The sequence below is a fragment of the Megalobrama amblycephala genome, linkage group LG19 (genome assembly GCF_018812025.1).
Source record: "Megalobrama amblycephala isolate DHTTF-2021 linkage group LG19, ASM1881202v1, whole genome shotgun sequence".
In the NCBI taxonomy this organism is placed as follows: Eukaryota; Metazoa; Chordata; class Actinopteri; order Cypriniformes; family Xenocyprididae; genus Megalobrama; species Megalobrama amblycephala.
The window spans coordinates 17,363,895-17,386,366 of NC_063062.1; the positions used below are offsets into that span (position 1 = coordinate 17,363,895).

General features: G+C 38.3%; 1 protein-coding gene across 3 annotated transcripts in view; it reads right to left on the reverse strand.

Moving 5' to 3' along the window:
• The window catches only part of fam168a (family with sequence similarity 168 member A), an 80,724-nt gene extending 59,776 nt beyond the window's left edge, over positions 1–20,948 (reverse strand). For 2 of the 3 annotated variants that reach the window (XM_048169664.1, XM_048169662.1), the window contains exon 1: positions 20,738–20,948. The gene's annotated coding sequence lies outside the window, so the exon portion shown is untranslated. The remainder of the gene's footprint in view (positions 1–20,737) is intronic. The other variant, XM_048169663.1, reaches the window with a different exon arrangement.
• Between the last annotated feature and the right edge of the window lie 1,524 nt (positions 20,949–22,472).

Here is a 22,472-nt window from a genome sequence, read left to right on the forward strand (position 1 = left end):
AAGAGAAAGCTAGTCATCTGCTGGTGACAAACCACGTGTGAGCTTCTGTCATATAATTTGGTAGTAGAAGAAGCACTTCAACAGCTGAGATCACACACAAAAACGTTCATACATAGACATGCGTATCCACATACACACAATCTATAAATACTGCATTCCTACACCTGCTTTCTGTTTTCAGAAGATTTACTACGATTCATCTAAACGTCAGCTCCGATACAGACTATGAGTGGGATTTTTGGTAACACTTTACAATAAGGTTCATTAGTTAAACATTAGTTAATATATTAACTTACATGAACTAACCATGAGCAATACATTTACTAATCTTTGTTAACGTTAATTCATGAAAATACGGTTGTTCATTGTTTGTTCATGCTAGTTCACAGTGCATTAAGTAATGTTAACAAGATTTTAATAATGTATTAATAAATGTTGAAATGAACAAACAAAGATTAAAGGTGCCCTAGAATTAAAAATTTAATTTACCTTGGCATAGTTGAATAACAAGAGTTCAGTACATGGAAATGACATACAGTGAGTCTCAAACACCATTGTTTCCTCCTTCTTATGTAAATTTGATTTGTTTAAAAGACCTCCGAAGAACAGGCGAATCTCAACATAACACCGACTGTTACGTAACAGTCGGGAACATTAATATGCACGCCCCCAATATTTGCATATGCCAGCCCATGTTCAAGGCATTAGACAAGGGCAGCCAGTATTAACGTCTGGATCTGTGCACAGCTGAATCATCAGACTAGGTAAGCAAGCAAGGACAATAGCGAAAAATGGCAGATGGAGCGATAATAACTGACATGATCCATGATATCATGATATTTTTAGTGATATTTGTAAATTGTATTTCTAAATATTTTGTTAGCATGTTGCTAATGTACTGTTAAATGTAGTTAAAGTTACCATCGTTTCTACTGTATTCACGGAGACAAGACTGTCGTTATTTTCGTTTTTTAAACACTTGCAGTCTATATAATTCATAAACACAACTTCATTCTTTATAAATCTCTCCAACAGTGTGTAATGTTAGCTTTAGCCACGGAGCACTATCAAACTCATTCAGAATCAAATGTAAACATCCAAATAAACACTGTACTTACGCGATTAGACATGCTGCATGACGAACACTTTGTAAAGATCCATTTTGAGGGTTATATTAGCTGTGTGAACTTTGTTTATGCTGTTTAAGGCAGTCGAGAGCTCGGGGGCGGAGAGCAGGAGAATTTAAAGGGGCCGCAGCCTGAATCGGTGCATATTTATTGATGCCCCAAAATAGGCAGTTAAAAAAAATGAATAAAAAAAAAATCTATGGGATATTTTGAGCTGAAACTTCACAGACACATTTAGGGGACACCTTAGACTTATATTACATCTTTTAAAAAGACGTTCTAAGGCACCTTTAATAAATGCTGCATAAGTGCAGTTCATTATTAGCTCATGTTAACTAATGTAGTTAAGTAATGTTAACTAATGAACCTTACTGTAAAGTGTTACCGGATTTTTTTCTGTTTCTCGTATAGCAGACCACTAACTCAATGTATGAACATGCTGTATGTCACTTAACAGTATCAATATCAATTTCAGTGATTTTGTACTCATATAATTTTGGTGTTGTTATTCCAAAAACACCTTGTTGCATAATTAAAAGGCAGGGATGTACCGAGATGAAAATTTTGGGCCGAAAACAAAACTTTAGGATGCACTTGGCCAAAAACTGAAGCTAAAAATAAATAATAAATTAATAATAAATTAATTTTTCAAAAGTTATAATCACCTCCCAAATAGCTAATTGCTTCTAATCCAATTTGTTGGTGAAATATAAAAAGACATATTTAAAAGACAATAAACTGTATTAACTTGTTTTCATGACAGATTTATTCAAACATACATTAAATAATGAAGACATCACTAAGGTTAAAGGATTAGTTCACTTTCAAATAAAATTTTCCTGATAATTTACTCACCCCCATGTCATCCAAGATGTTCATGTCTTTCTTTAGTCAGTCGAAAAGAAATTACGTTTTTGATGAAAACATTCCAGGATTATTCTCCTTATAGTGGACTTCAATGGCCTCCAGACGCTGTATGTCCTATGCCTTCCCTATTCTACTTACGGATAAAAAATGATACTGGCGCCGCGTTCTTTCCGTAAGTAGAATAGGGAAGGCGTAGGACATACAGTGTAAGCTTTTTGAAGAATACGCAAAGCGGAAGCATGTGCAAGGTGATAATCTGTTTATATAAAGCATATATAGTTGTATTTCTTTCGAAAATGACCAATCGTTTTGCTAGATAAGACCCTTATTCCTCGTCTGGTATCGTTTAAAGCCCTTTGAAGCTGCACTGAAACTGTAATTTTGACATTCAACCGTTTGGAGGCCATTGAAGTCCACTATAAGGAGAATAATCCTGGAATGTTTTCATCAAAAACCTTAATTTCTTTTCGACTGACGAAAGAAAGACATCTTGGATGACATGGGGGTGAGTAAATTATCAGGAAAATTTTATTTAAAAGTGGACTAATCCTTTAAGATATTAAAGAGTGCCTTATTAAAGAGCGCCACAACTACATTTATTGTTTGATTTTTATAATAAAATTGACAGAATTTTAAAGTTAAGACTTCAAATTAAAAGAAACAAAGCACAAAGCCTTTTGCAATTATTGGATGGAAGGCACGCTACAAGGTGAAGTTCCTAAGCGTAATTTCAGGAGGAGTCAACCCATCTAATCTTTCAATTAACTGCCAGAGCATATAAGCAGCCGCTCACCTTGCTCTGGCACCAGCTGTTTTGGCATCCCTCCACCTTCCCAACATCATTTAGGCATCTTGCTGCCCCTTTACTGCGGACAGCAAGCCAAATATGTTTAACCATAATAGCTTAAAGATTATATGGGCAATTCATGCTGCGCGTCAACAGAAAACAGCACGGACTAAAAGATTTTAGATTTAAGAAATCAATTCGAGAAATTAATATTGTTTGCTGACATGTTTAACTGTTGTAGGTTATCCAGGTTGTGTGCACAAAATAGATGCTGAACACAGTCAGTGCGGTAGATATTTCAGTGTATCCCTATTAAAAAGAATATTTAGGTTATAAATACAACTTAAGCTATATATATACGTTTTTTAAGATTACCACAGAAATTAAATCCAGCAAAAGCATGGCGAGTTTCACATAATGCATACATAGATACTATACATAGCAGTAAAGTATAACCAGAAGTTCATTCACTTCGGAAAACAGTCAAAAAGCAAGATTTAGACAACATAATTCATTTTTTTTTATCCTGGATAATTAATGTAAGTATGTAAAAAGGGATCGTTCATCCAAAAATACACTATAATTTAAAACAGTTTTGTTAAAAGTATCTGTATTTTGGTACCAAGTTGGATAGGCCTACTTAAACTCCAAACGTAACAATACCAGCAGTACTGGTAGTACCGAGCATACTGGATCAAATTTTACCAGGTTAATTTTATAACTAACTAACTTTTCAGTTGATCTATCTATTTATTTTTGATCAGTGTTTACAAAATTTGACAGCTACATGCTAATGTATTATTTACATATAATTATTAATAGCATTAGTAATTAACCAATTTCATTACTATTTGCATATATCGTAAAATGTAATTTATTCCTGTGATGCAAAGTTGAATTTTCAGCATCACTACTCCAGTCTTCAATGTCACATGATCCCTCAGAAATCATTCTAATATGCTGATTTGCTAATATTTCTGTTGTAACCGTCATATGTTATTTTCTCCAGGAAGAATCACGATTATTTGTGTGTGTGTCAATATATATAATTTGAAATGGAAATCTTTTGTAACATTATAAAGGTCTTTACTGTCACTTTCGAACAAATTAATGCATTATTTAGCATATATATATATATATAAACCTAATCACCCCCAAAATTCAGTGTACTTTTGTTTTCCAGAGTACAAAATAAGCCATACAAGTTTGGAATATGAGGGGGAGTAACTGGTGTGAACTATTCCTTTAAGTGGTACTGAACCCTGAATGTTCCTCTAACTGGGTCAAGCACTAACTTTTGATTTGCACAAGAGAAAACTTCTAACACAGCTGCAGTTAATGCTAGTAATTTGTTACAGACTTACAGGTGCAGGAGCTGAGGAAAGATTACACCTGAGCCATCCAGAAACCCAAGGGAAGCTATTCGAGCCTTAATCTCACAGTGACTTCATAAAAACACTTATAAGAAGCTTAATTAGCTATTCAAAAACAACAGTCACACAATAGGCCCTTCCCCACCCAGCGGCTCCCTAACGGGACCTGAATGAGAACAGGGCATGGAGGGGAGTGCCTCTCTCCCAAAAAACGCCATTGTTTTAACTGCCCTGCAAGAGCTTGTCCTCTCTGATTCTAAAAAGGTCTATTCTGCCTCAAATCCTGCCTTTCACTGAGGCAAAACCTCCATTTTGTATAGGACATTATCCAACAAACAATTGCCTCAAAACCAACATGGTGTGCTGAGATGCCCCGTCAGTATTCAAACCCCAGGTTCTTCTGTTGATTCTTTCTACATCCATTTACCCCCCCGAGATACACACACGGTGCCACAAACGACGGCACCACAAGAGGTGCATTTTTCAGCTTCTTTCCTTTCTTCACCTTGACACCTTCTTCCTCCATGGAAAAAAAGGAGGGAATGGTTTTCTTATCAAAGGGCTTGACTGGAACTACTTCTCACATCATACTGTTTTTATAGTATATTATACAATATAATTTATTCCTGTGATGCAAAGCTGAATTTTCAGCATCATTACTCCAGTCTTCAGTGTCACATGATCCTTCGGAAATCATTTTAATATGCTAATTTGCTGATCAAGAAACATTTCTTATCATTATCAATGAAAATATTTTTGTGGAAACCGTGATATGTTTTTTTAGGATTCTTTGATTAATAGAAAGTTCAAAAGAACGGCATTTATTTGAAATCGAATATTTTACTACTACTACTACTACTACATTTGCTGCTTCCCACAATGCAATGTATCAACTCATTGGCTTTGAAATAGAATCATATTTACATACAATATAGAGATGTTCTAAATTATTCAAACTGGACTGCTAAATTTTAAAGGTGCCCTAGAATTAAATATTGAATTTATATTGGCATAGTTGAATAACAAGAGTTCAGTACATGGAAAAGACATACACTGAGTTTCAAACTCCATTGTTTCCTCCTTCTTATATAAATCTCATTTGTTTAAAAGACCTCCGAAGAACAGGCGAATCTCAACATAACACTGACTGTTACGTAACAGTCAGGGTGTACGCCCCCAATATTTGCATATGCCAGCCCATGATCAAGCCATTAGACAAGGGCAGAACGTCTGGATGTGCACAGCTGAATCATCAGACTAGGTAAGCAAGCAAGAACAACAGCGAAAAATGGCAGATGGAGCAATAATAACTGACATGATCCATGATAACATGATATTTTTAGTGTCTCTCTTGCGTGAACGTGAACATGAGGCGAGATTGTGTCGGGTCGGCGAAGCTCAACTTGCAAGTGCTGTTTTTTGGCGTAGATGTGCCAGAGGGGGTTAGTGCTCGCCTCAAACACACCACTACAAGTCAACCATCGTAAGGACTTAGAAAACTATTTATGAAAGTAAAAAAGTTACTTAGTTCTGCTTTAATACATTTTTACATAAACAACTACTTTTCAGGATTCAGGAAAAAAATTTGTGCAATACCACTGTTGACTATCATTGAATATAGTTCATATTGATTTACATACTATTTTTCTACAACATAATAGGCAAAATTTAGTAGTAGTATTCCATTCCAAACAGCCTCAATTAGTTCAGATCACAAAATAATGGATTCAAAATGCAAAATATTTTAACGGCACTCACTGAATTAGATAGTCATATTAGTTTGAAACTTTTACCATTGCATAATGCATATTGTTTCACACTATTATTGTTTATAAATACAACAAACAGAACCCAGTATATACTGAATAGTATGCTAATATTCTGCCAACGTATGCATTCATTCACGTTCTCTGTCCTCTCTGTCGTACAGTCTTTGTGTGAGGGAGTTCACACTGAACATGCTCAGTACTTGTGTGACATTAAATTATGTTTTGCAGCCTGTACAGCATCCAAACACACACACAAGAACCGAGTCACTCTCTACCCAAAGTCCACATTTACCTAAATGTGTTGGTTCAGCAGGATTTCTGTGCAAATTATGACAATGGAGAGGAGCCAGCAGCTGGTGGAGATACCATACAACACACACACACACACACACACACACACACACACACACACACACACACACACACACACACACACACCATATTTCCATATTTTATGGGGACTGTCCATAGACATCATAATTTTTATACTGTACAAGCTATATTCTATCCTCTAACCTTACACCTAAACCTACCCATCACAGAAAACTTTCTGCATTTTTGCATTTTCAAAAAACATTATGTTTTATAAGTGGTTTACTATCTTTGTGGGGACATTTACGTTGGGTTTACCAGGACATTTCCTTCATCTTATCAATGGATATCAGAAACAATCACACATTCAGATGATCTGACGGGCAGCTATTGTACATGAAAACTCTGTCTGCCAGCTGGTCAGAACTGAAGGCAAGTGTGTGTGCGCACTGCCCAAGGGTCAGTAATGCTGAGAGGGCGACGGTGAGCAGATATGAGAGATATATCACTCTCCTGAATACAATTATCTGATCTATAAACAGCAACAGTCTGCATGTAGGTTTTACTGTACATAAACCAATATTACTTCCAAATACTGCTACAAATTACAACCAAAAGGCTTCTTGACATAGTTCTCAAGCATCCACTCGCAGGTGGTACATGATACAACTCAAAATTTATAATACTAAAAATACCTATTTATTTCAAAAGAAAATACTTTTATTTATTAATATTATAATATTTTAATTTTATTTGATATAAAATACTTTTATTTGTAAATTAGTAACATTTTTATTAATAATATTATAATTAAATATTAATATTTCGGTGCAATATTGTGGTGTGCAAACAGATTTATAATGCCGCACAGCATCATACATGCATTTACGCATTAACTATTGCAGGACTGTCTATCACACACTGACTAAACTAACACTAAACATTTTTTACAAATGTTGCCTTCTGCCATTCATTAAAGGGTTAGTTCACCCAAAAATGAAAATTCTGTCATTTATTACTCACCCTCATGCCGTTCCACACCCGTAAGACCTTTGTTAATCTTCGGAACACAAATTAAGATATTTTAGTTGAAATCCGATGGCTCCGTGAGGCCTCCATAGGGAGCAATGACACTTCCTCTCTCAAGATCCATAAAGGTACTAAAAACTAGGGATGTGCAACGATTAATTGCGATTAATCGTTTGCAAAATAAAAGTCGGTGTTTACGTAATATATGTGTGTGTTCTGTGTATAATAATTATGTATATATAAATACAGACACATACATGTATATATTTAAGAAAAAATGTTAGATTTATATATAAAATATATATAAATATATATGTTTATTTAAGCATGCATATATTTCGTAAATTTATACATGTATGTGTCTGTATTTATATATATACATAATTATTATACACAGAACACACACATATAATACGTAAACACAGACATTTATTTTGCAAACGATTAATCGCGATTAATCGTTGCACATCCCTACTAAAAACGTATTTAAATCGGTTCATGCAAGTACAGTGGTTCAATATTAATATTATAAAGCGACGAGAATATTTTTGGAGTGGCAAAAACCCCCCAAAATAAAGACTTATTTAGTGATGGCCGATTTCAAAACACTGCTTCAGGAAGATTCGGAGCGTTATGAATCAGTGTATCGAATCATGATTCAGATCGCGTGTCAAACTGCCAACGGCTGAAATCACGTGACTTTAACGCTCCGAACAGCAGATTCGATACACTGATGCATAACGGTCCGAAGCTTCATGAAGCAGTGTTTTGAAATCGGCCATCACTATATAAGTGTTATTTTGTTTTTTTGGCGCACCAAAAATATTCTCGTCGCTTTATAATATTAATATTTAACCACTGTACTCTCACATGAACTGATTTAAATTTGTTTAGTACATTAATGGATCTTGAGAGAGGAAATGGCTATGCAGGCCTCACAGAGCCATCGGATTTCAACAAAAATATCTTAATTTGCTTTCCGAAGATTAACGAAGGTCTTAAGGGTGTGGAACGGCATGAGGGTGAGTAATAAATTACATTATTTTCATTTTTGGGTGAAAATGAAATCTGATTTACAACAAGCAGAAATCTATAAGAAATGTTATGAACCACAGATAAAATAACTGCTGAAAGTCAGCTGTTATGTCGGAGCACTCTTTCATTAGGAAAAATGATCCCACCTTTAATAGTCAAGCATATTTACAGTACAGAACTATGGGGGGGGGGGGGGAATTGTTAATTAATCGTAATCGAGGTAAAATGTTCAATTAATCGAGATTTTGATTTTAGGTCGTATCGTCCAGCCCTAGCCTCCATTGTCGCTGTAGCTTGCATGAGCTCCGGTCTGTTCTGTTTAATGCAGTTTTTCTGTGAATCGATACCCCCAGGGCACGTTTGCCACCTTGTGGATGAACTAATAATTGCAAAAAAAATTAAATGAGCATGTGCGACCTGTACATAGAAAGTACACGCGGTTACAAAATTCGCTGATCCTTGCTTGTAAAAAGTGAAGTATACTTTGGGCTTTACTTTACGTCAGCTGTCAATGCAGGTGTCATGCAGTAGGTGGCGATATGCACCTTCAAATGAAGTTCAAATGTGTATGACGCACAAGAACCAATGACGTTTGTTTTAGTGCATCACACACAAGTTTGCATCCTTGTTTAGCATATTTGATGTGCACTTTTGTTACGAATCACTTGAAAGTCATTGTTTACTGAAAATATACAAATAAAAGCTAATTAAAAATAGGAATACATACGAAAATAGTAAATAATATTAAAATTACACTGGGTCTCAAGAAAACCATCCGCCGCTTTAAAGGTGCTAAAGAGGTTCTTTTTGTTGACTGAGTTTTTGAAATGAGCGCATGGGTAAGAACAACCCCCCTCCTTCACAGCTCATTTAGAGGGAACGCCTCCCAAAACTCGTGCATGAGAGTGTTTACCACCGGCATTCGCTGTGTTATTAAGCTGGGCACACATTTAACGACTAGCTAAAACATTCTGACTTAGCTCAACATACAGCGATTGTTTCCTGCTCCTGAAGCAGATTTATATACTTTCACATGGAATTTGAACACCGACTGTAATCGCCGACTGAAAGCAACTGGCTCTGACTGGACGCGTATAAGCGCGATCAGTCATAAGTATCAATTTACATTCATAATCGGCCTTACAATTGTTAAGTGTGTGTGCGACTTAAAGCCGCGCACACACTTAGTGGATTCATTATGTCGGACTCACCGCAGGTAACTCATAATCTGCAGTTGTTACTCCTGTCTCCTGACAAAAACATTGCATGTGGCGCCTGTGGAGTGTGGAAAGTTACTGGAGCGCGCAGCCTCTCACATGGATCGTCATGGCAGTGATTGACAAGCCAGAGGGCCAATCGTTTATGCGATGATCGCTGTGGCGAGGGGGGCGTGGTTTAGCTGGGTCTGCAACAGGAGGGAGCGTCTGGGGAAGCGCGGTGATTGAACGGGTTGAATGCAAATCACGAACACCTGTTTCTCGTTCCAGTAATTGGCGTGGAGACAGGATAAAACGCCAGGAGAAGCAGGAGCGGGGGAGAGAGAGAGAGTCTGCTGACAGTCGATGTGTGAGCCGTGCTCGTTGCTTGGAGTGAAGCCCGTCCTCGGATGTGGAGTTATTGAGTGTGCGTTGCACCGTCCTTTTGTTTGTTTTGTTTGATATTTTCTCTGGTGAGAATAAAAAGACTGTCAGCAGCCAAAGCCGATCCCTGTCCTCTTCCTTCCCACTACACAAGAACCTTACCACACTGGTGCCGAAACCCGGGAGGGAAGACGGAAGCCGCCGCCATGCAGGCATCCCCCGCCGCTGGAAAGCCGTTTGCGGACATCATCGCATCCCTCGCGGTCCTTCATCAAGAACAACATCAGGCCCTGCTGGATCTCCGAAATGACCAGGAGCGCCGCTTCGAGGCGATCATCCAGGGCCAGCAGGAGGACCGCGAGAGGTTCCGGAGCTGGATAGACCGGGAGGTTCCCGCGGAGACCAGCGCGGCAGCTGCTGGCCCCTTCCAGCTGCCACTGCAGAAGATGGGCCCGCAAGATGACCCGGAGGCCTTCCTGGACCTGTTTAAGAAGTCGGCTGAGGTGTCAGGTTGGCCCCGGGACCAGTGGCCCATGCGGCTCGTCCCGCTGCTTTCGGGCGAGTCGCAGGTGGCAGCACAGCAGCTGCCCATCCAGAACCTCCTGGTCTTCAACGACCTCAAGAGGGCCATCCTACAGCGGGTCGGCCGCTCCCCCGAGCAGCATCGTCAGCGGTTCCGGTCATTGGAGCTGGGGGAGGCGGGCCGGCCCTTCGTGTTGGCCCAACAGCTCCGGGACTCGTGCCGCAAATGGCTGATGGCCGACGGAGGCGACGTGGAGCAGATGATCGATCGCGTGGTGCTGGAACAGTTCACCACTCGGCTCCCGAAGAAGACCGCCGAGTGGGTCCAGTGCCACCGGCCCACGTCGCTGGATTCGGCCATCCAATTGGCGGAGGACCACTTGGTGGCGTGCCCAGGGGTCGGCGAACCCCTGCCATCCGTCTCTCTCTCTCCCTCTCTTCCCCCTCTCTCTCTCTCCAGACCTATCCCTTTACCTAGGTCCCGTCCGCCCGGCCTGCCTCGTGTTCCGCCCCGGGGGCGGGGTGGAATGGATTATCGGCCGTTCGTGGCGCCGAGAGCCCCGCCCAGGGGGGCGGGACTCGCCACCGCCGGGCTGGACCCCGCGCCTGCTTCTCCCCTCTCTCCACGCCAATCATCCGGCCCGTTCTCCGCTACTGGACTGGCGGGCAGGTCTGGGCCGGCCTGTTGGCGTTGCGGGGACCCGGATCACTTCATAGACCGGTGTCCAGTGATGGAGGTGGGGACATTGATCCGGGTCCCGGACGACCTGCAGGTTGCCCCCGGTCAAGCTGGTCAGTACCAGATAACAGTGAGTATCAAGGGGGGTACATATCAGGCTTTGGTGGACTCAGGTTGTAACCAAACCTCCGTGCATCAAAGCCCGATTTCATCCGGGGCATTGGATACAGGCGCATGGTTAGGGTACGGTGTGTGCACGGGGATATCGCGAGTTATCCGTTGGTGTCAGTCAGGATTCTATTTAGGGGACAAAAGCATAGTGTGGAGGTGGCAGTTAATCCGCACCTCCGGCACCCGATAATTTTGGGGACGAATTGGCCCGCATTTAATAAATTATTGGGACATTTATGTTCGGGTGCCTCTTGGAGTAGATGTTCGCGAGGAAAGGAAGTGCGAGTGCAGGCGGGGGAGACTGATCGGGGACCAGTGGTGACTGCCTCAGGGGAACAGAGCGGAATCGGGAGACTGATTCTCTCGGACCGTGATGATTTCCCCCTGGAGCAGTCTCACGATGACACGCTGAAAAATGCGTTTGAGAGGGTCAGCACGATCGACGGTCAGCCTCTCCAGCCTGGACGACCACTGACTTATCCCTATTTTGCGATTATTAAAGATAGGTTGTATCGAGTGACCCAAGACACTCAATCAAAAGAAGATACAACCCAGTTGTTAGTACCAAAGAGCCGCAGGGAAATGCTTTTCCATGCGGCTCACTCTAACCCAATGGCTGGACACTTAGGACAAACAGCGACACTAAATCGCCTCATGACCCGATTCTTTTGGCCGGGCATTCACGAGAACGTGCGCAGGTGGTGCGCGTCTTGTCGTGAATGTCAGCTGGTAAATCCTCCGGCCACTCCAAAAGCGCCTTTGCGCCCCCTTCCATTAATGCAGGTCCCCTTCGAACGAATTGGCATGGACCTCATCGGGCCATTAGAGCGATCAGCGAGAGGGCATCGTTTTGCATTAGTCATTGTGGATTATGCAACACGATATCCAGAAGCAGTGGCTCTCCGCAACATTTCCGCTAAGAGTGTTGCGGACGCCCTCTTCAGTTTAATCTCCCGAGTGGGGATTCCGAAAGAAATCCTCACTGATCAAGGCACGGCGTTTATGTCACGTACGCTACGCGAACTGTACGAATTGTTGGGCATTAAATCGATTCGAACCAGCGTCTTTCACCCACAAACGGACGGCTTGGTCGAACGTTTTAATCGCACGCTTAAATCCATGATTCGTAAGTTCATTCAAGAAGACGCCAATTACTGGAACGAGAAACAGGTGTTCGTGATTTGCATTCAACCCGTTCAATCACCGCGCTTCCCCAGACGCTCCCTCCTGTTGCAGACCCCGCTAAACCACGCCCCCCTCGCCACAATCGCGTAAACGATTGGCTGATGTTTTTAAGGTCCTACCTCGTGCACAGATGATGTATATTAATATTATTCCTTTCAGCGCACCTAATAAATAGTCTTTTATCAGTAAGTAAAGACAGTTTCAAGTAATATTGCAAAAATGTATAAAACAAAACATCCTCTTTAGCACCTTTAAAGTATCAATAAAGAAATACTATGAAACATTAAGAACCTTTTTACCAAAAAAGAACATTAAAACAGCTCAAAAACCCTATATAGACAAAAGATAAGTCGAAGGTTCTTTACTCAACCTACGGTGCTGCAAAGAACCACAACAGAACCTTCATTATACTTACTTAAAATGCTCCTAAACCACGTGTTACATGTCACAGCTGTGGGATGTCTTGAAATAGACGTGAATGAGTATTTGGGTGGCTGCGAGCATATGTGTATGCATGTGATGTGTTTATGATCTGTAGTTTATAGTAGCTCAATTACAGCAGCTTTTCAAAGGAGCCAGAGACACTCGCACAGCGAGAGACTCCTTTGTTTACTCCCTTGAAAAGGAGACTAATCTTTTTTTATTTTAATATGCTTGGTGTGACAAAACCAGTAGGAGTTTCATTTTTCCCTCAGAGAAATTCAGCAAGGCTGTGATTTCAGTGTCTGCCCACAGAAAGTCCAAAAATACGCCCATCCAGAACCGTCTCAGCCTACACGCCGCTCGGATGATGTTTAGTAGACGTTTGTTCTTCACATTGCTAACAATTAGCGTCAGCATCACTCCAAACACACACTCACTAACATCAGCATTTGTTAATGCCATTTTGTTATCAAAATTTGGTCTAATTTCTCACTAATTCCTAAAAAGGAACACTAATTAGGCTTTGAAATCTCTAAAAGTCAAAGATATATTCAGCCACCTCTTCTAAGTCTTTAACCAAAGAGCATTTGAGTTTCATTATGAAAAATTAGCATCAAAGTAGAATTATCTGGACTTTGTAAGGATAATCTCACTAACTCTAGTAAAGTCCTGCTTTCACAAGCTGGTTATTATCCTCTTAAACACCTTCTGCTCTGAATCTCTGATTGTTCACTATATGGTTCTCCATGAAGAGACTTTTCAAAATCTTTCCTGTAAGAAAAACAACATAAATGAATGATAAAGGTGCATTAAATGTGTTTGAGTATATGTAATGTGTAAAATTTGGGAGGATCTATTGACAGAAATGCAATATAATATACATAAAGGTTCATTATGTAAGGTCCTCTAAAAACATAGTTATGTTTTTATTAACTAAGAATGAGCCATTTATATCTACATGCACCGTGGGTCCCCCCTCCACGTCAAGTCGTCATTTTGCGCCGGCATGTTTCTACAGCAGCCCTAAACGGACAAACACTCTACAAAGCGCGTTTCATCACTATGTTATTGTTCTTCTAAATCATTCGTGTTTTAGAGGCAGCTTGCATCGTCACTACATTGAATACGCATGAAGAAGAAGTAGTAGTAGTAGTCGTCTGGTTTATTAGAAGCAGAGACCGTTCTTTGTTAGAAGTAAGAAGAAACCTCATTGCTTGACTGGCTACTCTCTTCTGTCTCAGACGACGATGACATCTTTGACTTGTGTCGGCCAGACGGCCACCATAGCTTCTCTATTTTGCTTTGAAAGGGAGCGGTGAGTACCATTGGTTTCAGTTCGCAACCTCACTGCTAGATGCCGCTAAAATTTACACACTAATTATGAATCCAAAAACTGTATGAATAGCCAATCTTTTATGAATGACTAAATGACCGAATGCCATGGTAAACCCTAATTCTAATTATAGAAAAAATATGCACATCAAAACCATGTTGAGTGTAGCACACAATGCAAATAAATAAATAAATAACCTGTTATTATTGCTACAAATTTTATTCTACAAATACAACATTTAAAGAAATAAATAAGGCAATTTAAATTAAAATAAATAATTAAGTGCAATTAAAATAGTGTGTGGACATTTACTCTTTTTTTATCATGTAAACACTGTATGAACACTACATGAATATTTTAATCATTCAATAATCAAGAAACCATGGTATATGTCCCAAAAATACAAATCATAAGATTTACCATGGTACTGCCACAGTACATTTTGTGTTCTGGTGTATGTTATGCTTTTAGAAGATCTAAAATAAAGATAACGTCATTAATAATCATAATCTTTTTAAAAATGTAGCATAATAGTTTTTTTAAACTTTAATTTCTACATATCATAATTCATTGGTGGGTAACTGATTATATGAAATCTGGATTATGTAATCAGCTTCCAAATTGGGTACTTGTAATTGGATTAAATCACATTTTAAAATACTCATATTCAGACTAAAGTTCCTTTATCATTGACTGATGATGATGATTACATATTCACACAACTACCAGTACATTCATAATTTATTGATTCTAACTCTTCTTTTTTATTCTTTTAAAATTTTCTTTATAGACATTTCCTTTCTGTATTCACAGAAATCATTTCACTTTCAAGGAATGTTTTCTCTCCGCTGCATATCTAATCAACTCCAGACAAACATGTTAATTATTATTTGAATGATCACCCAGTAAGTCAATTAACCATATATTGCTACGTATTTGAAACATATAAAAATGCAATGCATTTCAATGTAATGCAGGATTTCCCAAACTTGTGTTTAATTTTTATTTGTTTATATATATGTATATATACATATATATGTATTTTAAATTTTACATTTTATCATTTAATTAATGATTAGCTTTTCATCAAATCAATCAATTTTCATCAATTTTGTAATATTTAATGCACTTTATGTTGTTGATAACAAAGAATGGGATATTTTTAATTTCTCTTTGTATTTTTAAATCATTATGGTACATCAAAAAGTATATTACATATGATGTTACATTTTACATGTTATTGTTAGATGATCTCATGAGGAGACACTGATACCTTGAAACGGAATCGCAAATCTAATGGGATTTCCCTGTAGCCACAAGGCAGAATCTCTGAACATTTTCTGCTCCTGTTTATCAGGGGAAACCAACATCCCCTCAGGGTGTGCATGTGTATGGTTAATCTGCGGTCTATAAGCACTATTAAAGTGAACGTATAAGCTAACACACAGCTGAGAGGTGCATTTCACTGTGGATTTGGCTCACACACAGACAATTCATCAAAAAACATCCATCAATTTTTCAACTCAAAAATAAAACCACCTCCAATTAAAAAAAAAGAGTTCTCACAAAAGATGCACTGACGCAGAAGTGCGCAGACACGATCTGTGACACAATTAACACGCTGCCACAGACTCGCATTGTAACATGTTTGTGGCAAACTGCAGGCTTTCAACACTCGTGAGAAATATCAGCAGCCCAATTACTCTGCACTGACAGATGAATAAGAGGTTCTTGCAAAGTCTGAAAGTTGTTCAAGGAAAACGTAGCTGTGAGTTTTGTCAAAATCGTAGCAAGATATTTTGTTTTTCCTCAATTTATATTGCGATATGAAAAAAAGATGACTTGAATAGCTCTATTTGGAAAGAATTAATCATTCTAGAATAACTGGTGTGATTTTTAGGGGAGTGAATCTGCATAGACCTAATGCACGGATCCAATATAATGATACTCATCTGTTTTCTTTCTCAAATGTTTATGTTAACGTAAGCCATAACCAAGATGCCCAATTTAACAATTTTTCATGCATGTGTACGTTCAAGCATGAATAGATGCGAAAAAGACTGGAATTCGGTGTGCAGTTCTGTGTGCACAGTAAAAAGAGTGTGAGATCTGAATTGAGTTCTCTTTCACATCTTCTTGTGCTTGAATGGTTTAAAAAATTGCTTAAATGTTTAAAACAACTGACAGGACCTAAAACACATGCAAATGATAAACATTCACTCTATGGTTACACTTTGCAATTAATCCGAGAATCATGTGCGCTTCGAACTGTAAAGCCTGGTCCGTATGGATCACGGATCAACTACGATCCCTATACTTGACATTGCACATCCAATACAGTCCAATACCGATAATTTCATTTTTAATACTCGCCGATATCTGTATTTTCAGTATTTTTCAAAATATTGGGTAGAGAAACCAAAAGAACATCAATCCTATTAGTTGGCTTAATTTCAGCTTAATTATGCCTGTTAAAATGTAAGCTTCTGTAACTTTCATTGTTCATTATAATATAAAATATGAACATAAATAAAATATTTTCATATTTTATCTTTCATTTAATAGGAAAGTGCATATTCAGAGCTTCTCCACTGCACTGGCACAGTAATCACATGATGTTTTGCTGCAATAATGTAGGGAACAACTTCTTATACATAAATCACGTGACAGTTAATGTTTTTACTTACATATACAATTTAGTTTCAATCCAAATCCCTATAAAAAGTACAGGGCTCCAGACTGCAACCAAAATGGTCGCATTTTGCAACCTTTTTTCCGGCCAATGCGACTGCATTTTGTTTGAGGTTGCACTGGTGCCACCACCACGTTGCCCAACTGATAAGAGCTGCCATTTCTGTTGCATATGAAACGAAAGTGGAATGAAACATCACCACTCGTTTGAGCTGCACAGCGTGGACCATTTATCAGCTCAGACGAATAATAGACAGCGCAGCACAGGTTTAAGCCTTGTTTATATTTTTGCCTGGCTCCGCACCGTGAGCCTTCGCTTGCTGCGCGCGTTTATACATTACTTGACATGCTCACCGTTGTACTATTCTTTGAAATGACAGCAGGCGACTTGGAGTAATTAGCTTCTAAACCATCAAGAAACAGTGGTGAGAAGGTACACACATGACAATGTTTGTTTTTATTACACTTCACCAAACCCATGCTACAAAAGAACCAAAGAATCGTGTAAAACCCACTAATCCTGGGAGATTATTACATGTGACATTAAAAACAAATATATGGATATGAGAACATACGCATAAAACTAAATTAAACAACAATCTCTTAAATATTTTGTAATTTCATTAAACATGGCCCTTTATTTTTATTAAAAAGGCTTATTTCTGCTATTGTAGGGTTATTTTGTAAATGTAAGCAATTCATTTAGACAAGCGCAAACTGGGTGCTGATAAGAGATGCCAGTACAGACGTTCCTACTTGGCCTGAATCGCCTCAAAGCCGTGTATCTTCAGCAGCAAAGCTGCGTGAAAAGTTACACTCAACTTGCACAACTACCCATACCGCGGTGATGTCAATTATGCCGTGCTCGTGCCGGCGCGTCGAGTATAAACCAGGCTTTGGCTGTGTCTGAAAACTTTTTTGTAAATAAAACTTTGAAGGCAGCATTTGCACACAAAGTTACCTCACAAAACTCATTTCAGACAGACTTCTGAGGCAGCGTAACGGTTTAATGATCTACATTACAGCAAAATATATCAAGCTTTGGTGATAACTAAGCAAAAATTTAATTACTACAATAGAAATTCATCACTAGACATGACATCAGAAGTGGAAAACTTTGGTCAAAAACAAACATTTACACACAAACTGATTACCAACCTCAACTTTCAGATGCCATCTTTATTTTTTATTTTTTTTAGCTCAACTGTCACAGAATGGAAAGCACAGGATTGTGGGATACCAAAGGCAGTGAAAGATACATCTATGCTGCCTTCTATGCTATCGGGAGGTGGGAAGTGAGGCTAACATTGGATTCTGACGTGCCTTGATGCCTTCCTACCTTAGAATGTATCCTCCGACTGCAACATTTTTCAATTTTTGAATGCAGCCTTTACTCGCGGGCCGATCTTGATCACGCGACAACGTTACTACACAGAGCTGGGAGATGCCAGTGAGAAAGCGTTTAAATTCGTTGCAGGATGATAACATCGCGGCGAGATCTAGTGAGAAGCATTCAAATTCAGCACGGAATTCTCTGTTAGGATTTCGCCATGAACGAACAAGTTATAGAAGGCTTTTCAGTCCACATATCATATAGTAATGATAACTGTAACCATGGTATTGTGGCAGAAATAATGTTTTTTACATTATTCATTTCAGGTTTTGTTCAACCTTTTGAGAGTCAAATTTAAGCACTTTTCAAGGACTTTCAAGTGCTTCATACAACTTTTTTCCAGCACTTAAAAGCTCTAAATATTATCCAATTTAAATGTTATTTTTAATGTGATGACCCAAAACATTATTTGTTCATCCTTTAAAGATGGAAAGATTGTAAAACTAAAAGTTTCAAGATGCAGGAAAACTAACACTTGGTGGCAAACAAACAATTTTATTTAAAAATAAAAAAGATGAAATTACTACTATAACCAGTTGATGGCAGCAGAGGAGCACTTTCCACTCCCTAATATATATATTTTTACACGTTTTTCGCATACCTTTGAATTTATATTTAGACATTATGAAATTTTAAACACAAAGTGTCATGAAAAACAAAAACTTCTTCAAATTGCGAATGAATTACACAGAAATTAAAGAGTGCTCCTTTTATAATCACTAAAGCTATCAGTCAGTTTAGCACGATACCATAGAAGAACAATGGTAGCCTACATTTAATAAGAGAAGAATATTTACATTTTCCCCCCTAAAAATATTAGCACTTTTGCATGTTACTATTGTTAATAACAGTTCAGTTTTATCTGCATCTCAACTCAAGCTCGATGCTTTACTGTCAAATGTGCATTTTCAAGAAATAAGCATGTAACATTATTTGTAACTGCACTTACTGCAAAACAATAGTAACTGTATGATTAAATTACCTTTATGATTACCCCCTCCCCCCACTCTTCCATTCCAGCACCTGTCACTCCTACAAACGACTAAAAGAAATCCTTTAATTATGACAAAACCCCAAATGCTTCAGCATACTTGCAGCACAATCCATAAACCTTTAATAACTTGCAGTCATACTGCGATGGCAAGCTTTTCTGTACAAATTGAATTTCAAGCTAATAATGAAACTATCAATGAAAACAAACGAAGCGTTTTCTGCGCCTGTTCAGCCACTGTAACGTTAAGACCATCTATCAGAAAAGCTATTGACGCTTTTATTGCAGGAATGGTAGATTGGACAGCACATGATGAGGAAGCCGTCTGCAAGGATCCAAGCATCACTGATTCAGAGCATCGTCACAGATTTTAATAAACATCAGCTTTCTGGCCTTTTTTATTTGTTGGGTAACTTCACATTACATGATTTTGGTTAGAGCTAGAACAGTACCATTATTTTTAGTGTAACCAATCAATTATAATTACACCAGCCAATACTGATTATCTTCATTTAAGTGTCCAATAATGTTTTATTTCTGGATTTTGACGCAATAATATATAGATTATTAGACAACCACATTAAAAACACAACACACACATACATACATATATAAAATGTACATTAATTATCGATATGTAACATGGACAATGCAATGTAAAATGTCACCCATTGTTAAATCATTTTGTTTCGCATTCCCTTGCTAAAACACAAAGTACCCACATACAAGGTATGAATGGCTGTAAAAATGAAATTACATGCACAGAAATGGTCAAAAACACACTGACTGCTCTTCCATACCGACTAATGTGCTGTTTTCCTTTGTATAAATCAAGATGCAATGATAAAAATTATGGTAAATTAAAAATTATAATGGCATAAAACCGAAAGCATCGTGAATCAATGCGAGAAAAAAAAAAAAAAAAAAAGAGAGAAAGTAGCACAGGCGCTCAAATGCGCGTTACACCGTAACGCTGATCAACAAAAGATCTTTTATTGCGTCATAATCGCTGTTACATTGTTACACATGGATGCGTCCGATTTTTTGATCGCGCTTAGTATTTCCTCATAACAGCGTTTATGATTTGATCTCTTGTGTGTTTAAAGGCCTCAAACTCCTCAGACACCATTTTGAGTGTCTCTGTGTCTCAGCTCTATGGAATGTCCAAATGCATGACAAGGGAATGAACAAAGTCAGCATGAAAAATCCATCTCATTCATGTATCCGTCCCGAAAACGGCGTTAACCGATATTCTGAACTCGAATAGCTGAAGCGAGTGCATCAGTTTTTTTTTAAATCACCATTAGACAGCATTAGAAAGAGCCTCACCATCACTAACACACACTGGCAGGAGAAAAGCATTGCTGCTGTTTGATGGTGGTGAAGCTCTAATGGTGGTTGGATGGTGTTTCTGGACTTTGCAAATCACTACACTACTTTGAAAATCAAACTACATAAAATGTTACTTACCAGTGTGCGATGGTTTAGATAGGTCACCCTGATCCAGTCTGTGATCCCGGTTTAGAGCGATCTTCTGGGTTGCTGAGGGTCAGTCTATTCTCCGTGAGTGTGAAGGTTTCCTCCTCCGGTTGATTTTTCAGGCTGTATGGAAGCACATAAAGCGATGGGGGATGGGGGATGCCAGAAGAGAAGAGAGGAAGGGAGGGGGATAGAAAGAGAGCGAGAGAGGGGGGTGGGGGGTGGGGGGGCAGCAACATGGAAACACAAGGGGAGGACCTCTGTGTCTGACGCACGACTGAACGCACCAGTCACTCAGTGCACCATCCATTCGCCATATGCACGAGCAAAAATCATCCAATATGGCCAAATAGGAATGCATGCGTGTGCACGAAAATAAACCATACCAAATTCTGCTCTAATAATCCATATGCATAAGCATCAATGTATGTGTAGTCTATGTGAAAACAGCCTAAGCGATAGTCAGAAAAATGCGGCAGTTCATGTACGCACTTTTTTTCATGTACGCACTTTTTTTTTTTAGTGTTGGTGTATTTTAAGCAGGACATGTAAGGCTTTTATTGCACAACCATCCATATTATTTAAATATTTATATTATAACTAACAACAACAATAATAATACTTTTAGTGATCATTTTCTAAAAAAAAAAAAAAAAAAAAAAAAAAAAAAAAGTTGATATAGTGACGAAAATTTATTTTTTCTTAGGCAGCCTACAAAATTAATAATGAATAAATACCAATTCGATAATTTTTTTGCCTTAAATCAGACATAACTATTAAATTTGCCTATATATAAATAATAAACAAAAATAATATAATATAGGCTAACAGCATTTTTTTAGTTTGCGCGCCCTCTAGTGTCTGTAATGAACCTATACATGAGGTAGGGAAAGACATGAAAGCGGGTTGAAAGCAATTGAAACAAAAAATATGTAAACTAGTCTCATATTTCAACAAGTGGGGCAATGAATAAATCTTAGTATCATTCTGAATGGCCAATTTCCTTGTGAACCTGATAAAGAGAAGGCAGCTCGAGAAAGAACAACAATGCCACCTTGTGTTTCGAACATGATATAAGATTACATTTAATCTGTATCGCTTTTCCTTTTGTGTTCTTGAGAGATTATTTGAAATGTATAGGCATATACAATGCACATTACACAAATGCCCTTACAAAAAGGAACTTAAATTTTGAATAATAGTATACTTATATGACATTGTGTTTGTGTATGGCGTGATAGGCTAATTATTCAGCTACACGTTATTACACAGTATTTCAAAGAGCACAATGGATTTTCCATCTTGGTATATTCATGATATCAGCATGTAATTCCATTATATATATTTTTTATATATATGTTTTTATGTTTAACATTTTTTGACAGTTGCTTTAAGCGGAATAGTCAGAGCAAATAGTGTCAACAGAGCTCCAGTTCTTATGAGATGAGAAACTCAACAGCGCCCTCTTCTGATAATTAACAGACTGGCCGACAGTCTTATGAATTTACAGTGAAAGAGAACATTACAAATACAGAACATTTGGATTAGAGTCTCCCACTTACAACGTTTTCTCAGCATATCGAGGCAGGCTACAAATAACACTTCCTAAAATATCATGGTAATTCCCAAGCTATTCTTGAAAGTAGTGTAAATACTATGGCACATAAATCAGTCTAATAAATTACTTATTTATATGATACTCCAAGGCATACATCCAAAATACCAT